The sequence below is a fragment of the Amphiura filiformis genome, chromosome 2 (genome assembly GCF_039555335.1).
Source record: "Amphiura filiformis chromosome 2, Afil_fr2py, whole genome shotgun sequence".
Lineage (NCBI taxonomy): Eukaryota > Metazoa > Echinodermata > Ophiuroidea > Amphilepidida > Amphiuridae > Amphiura > Amphiura filiformis.
The window spans coordinates 44,182,236-44,186,375 of NC_092629.1; positions in this window are offsets into that span (position 1 = coordinate 44,182,236).

Here is a 4,140-nt window from a genome sequence, read left to right on the forward strand (position 1 = left end):
TAATTCCAAGTAGGGTTCGCTATCTCTAATTTTATATAAAGCCCGCTTCATATCTGTAATTGAAAATAAAATTCGCTATTTTAAAATAAAGCCCGCTATCTCTAATTAAAAATAAGGCCCGCTATAAGGCCCATCTAATTTAAAATAGGACCCGTTATTTCTAATTTACTGTAAGGTTCGCTATGATCAGTAATTTTATTTTAATAAACATGATAAAGTTTGCAAGATCGCTAGTACGTATACTGGTCCGGTCCGAACAACCCAGAAAGAGATTTGAATCAGTTCACCGTAGCGTACCAGTATAGGCCTACAATTGATAGCCGATCGCGTTGCGCTCAGGTGTTGGGGATATATGTTGTGTCCCCTAAGAAGTGAGAAACCTTTCCAAAATGAAGACCTAATTAAAGTCATTTGGTGGACCATTTTGGCACAAGTTTTTTCTGTTATAATTGTAGGCCTATAAAATAATTGTGTTAAACATAAAGTACCGGGTGACAAAAACGAAATCGGCGACTTGTTTATCCACTATTGTCTATGCAGGGGAGGTATCTGAGGAAGTTGGAAAATTTTCCAAAATTAAGGAAATTAATTCCTATTGAAGCCATTTGATGCATCATAATTTATTCACACTATTTTACTTGATCAAACCAGAGAAGATCTTCTCTGATCCAGTGGCGTAGCTGCCGGGGGGTTGGGGGCAGGGGGGCCGATTTCCCCCTTGGCAAAAAATTGCCCCTAGCGAAGGAAAAAAAGGAAAAGGAGAGAGAGGAAACAAGAGAAGGGGAAAAGAGAGGGGGAGATAGGGAGAGGAGGGGAAAAGAGATGGGGAATCCATACGATATGCAATACCATACGATTATTGTCAATAAGCCTGGCAAAAATTGTCTATTTGGGCCCCCGCCCCCCTAGTGCGGGGAAAAAAGAGAAAGGATGGAGAGAGAGGAAAAAGATGGGGAAGAGAAGGGAAAGAGAAAGAGGGAATCCATAGGCCTACGATATGTAGGGCCATACGATTATTATCAATATACTCGACAATATACTTGTAATGACTTCTTGAAGACAAAGAAATATAAATCTTTTGAAATGCTAATTGCACAAAAGCACCTGTAGGAACAGTATATTGACTAAAACAATAAAATGGTCAACCCAAAAAGAAAAGTCGAAAAAGGTGGTCAAGAAGGTCACAAAGTTAAAGCCCATTAAGGGCCCATTTTTACATTTGAACTCCTTTGACCTTTGACCTCGGATAAACTCAGCTTCACTTTTCATGTTCACCTCATATCAAGGATTATTTGCACCAATTTTAGGCCCATTTTAGCATTTGACTTTTGACCTTGTCATGTTCTTCTCATATCAAGGATGCTTTGCACTAAGATGAAGTCCATTCAGGCAAATTTGAGCATGTATCCCCATTTGACCGTTGACCTCAAGTAACCTCAGAACTTTTTCATGCTCCCCTCATATCAAGGATGATTTGCACCAAGTTTAACACAATCGGGCCCATATTAACATATGACCTTATTTGACTTTTGACCACATGTGACCTTAGGTTGACTTGTTCATGTTCACATCATATCAAAGATTCTTTGAACCAAGTTTATGCCCAATGGGGTAACTTTTAACATTTGACGTCATTTGACCTTTGATCGCGACTGACCTCAGATTGATTTCTTAACCATTCCAAAAACCGGTTTTTTTTTTTTTTTTGTTTTGTTTTATATTGGCCTTATTTTTTGAGATATTTACCATGTAAGGCATCAAAATGAACTTTTTAAGATTCACACACGCCTATTTGCACACATTGTTGCCTAAAATCGGAACTTACCAAAATATAAAAAATGAGAAAACAGTTTCTTAATAATAAGCATAATTGCTTACCTATTAGATGCTGTATTTATTGAGTTATCGTATACCTAAATCGTCATTTTACCGAGAAAATGAACATTGAAGGATGAGTAGCGTTTTTAAGATTTTCACAATATTTTTTGCTCCACATAATCTACCATTTCCTAACAATAGTAACCGAAATGGTAACCTGAGCTTTATTCCTTTTTACTTTAAACCTACCCTCTTACATCCCATGCAAACGATTTTACACCTTTCTTTGTTATCTATGCTAATATTACATTATTGTTTTAAAGAAAAAAAGTATCCAAACGGTTGCATTGCAGCACATTACATGAAAGCTCCATTGGGCGCCCATTCCTTTTTTAAAGGAATTTTTATTAAGATTTTCACAAAATTACCCATAATAACCTTTTGACCTAATAACCTTTGACCCTATCTGTGTATAACCTATATAGGCTATTAAACTTGGGTCAGCATGGCCACGTTTGATATAAAATTTTATATTTTGAGCCCATATTTATTGGTTGAGCTATGAGTTTAAAAATATTTTAAAACTCATAGCTAGACCAATAAATATTGGGCATAAAGTAGGCCTATCCAATTTTATCATTATTATGTTTTGGATCCAATATTTTCACACACTTGGATTCATCAAAACATAATAATGGTCGAAATTGGGTCAAGCGCCTGGCAAGCATTTTAAAAATTTCCACATAATGACCTTTAATAACTGACACATTACCTTTCATCCATAACTCTGTAGGCCTACAATTTAGAAGGAACTTGGGTCAGTGCTTCTTGTGGTCGAGTTTGGTCGCACACTTTCGTTAAACACCTTGATTTGGGTATAAAATAGTGTAAAATTGGTAATTTTTGCACGCTTCACGGGAAATGAACCCAATGTGTATAAACATTCACTTCGACATGTATAAAGCTGAAAATTTTCGCCGGAATAAAGCTCACTGACCAATTGTTATTCTTTTCCTTGCACCCCCCCCCCCGCGAAAAAAGGTATTGACACGCCACTGGAAATGAACTGCAAACTGCTTCAATTGAGACTTCATATTGAGACTTTTTATAGTAAAAAGATTTTACACAATAATAGTGTAGGCCTACTTGTCCACCAAGTTTGTCGGCTCATTTTGTGAAGTTTCCAACGACTGATGGGGGCCACATCCCGCCTCAGACACTCCCTGCGTTGCGCAAGCGCGACGAGATGCCCACTTCCTGGTATCATAAAGTTTCCCAAATATTGTGTCCCCGCCCCCCCCCCCAACCCCCACGATCAACTCGATGCTCTTGGAACTTTAACACACACACCAAAATCGTGCATAGCACATTCACGTGTATCGATCCCGGGTATTGATTATAGTATCTCTGCTGTACCAATTAATTATTAGCCCGACGATGTCGGTGTGTGACTTAAGCTAATATCCATCCTTTGCGCTCATTTTGGTGATGAAATTTTTACCCCAGCACCTTACCCGGCCGGGGGTAGGACCGGCCATCAAAGATGGCCATAGAGGGGCGTTGTTGAGGTCCCATTTTCATGTCGCCATTGTGAGATTATTCCAAGAGACTTAATGTTAGCTTGGTGAAAATAGTCATTTCCTTAAACATTTAGGAGAAAATTTGGTGAAAATCGCATTTTTGTAGAATTTTTCGCCGAAAATCTATTTTTGCTTATACTTTTATAGCGGAATTTCCCAAATTTGCACGGGCGCCCTCGCATTATGACGTCATAGCGACATTATGTGGGAAATGTTTGTACTTATTTTGTATCTTTGGATCAAAGATACTCAATCATATATATATAAATATACCCTTTACTAAACGTTTGCATTAAAAGTATAATTGTTTTGCAATATTATAACCTTTTCTGTTTATCAGGGCGACTTGCCCCAGCACGGGGCAAGTCCGCCCTGTCATTGTGATTTTTATTTTCCCTTCTCCTGCCCGTATTTAGACCCTACATCTGACTGCTAACCACGTTTTGAACTCGTATGTTCATGCGCACATAATCGTAAACATTGCTCAAATTTTCGCATTTTATTTTCAAATTTATAGAGATCACATTCACAAGATCTGTAAAACACGATTTTATGCAAAGTTTTTTGTTTGTTTTTTTTTTCCTTTTTTTTTTTCAGAGAAAAAAACATTTATTCAAGTTAAACTTTAAACAGAGGTAAACATTAATCATACACATGATACGCAATGATATTACATGCAAAGTTGGTACTATAGGCGTGATAAACTTTTGCCGGAAACTGCTTCACAGACAGGTCTTAAAAA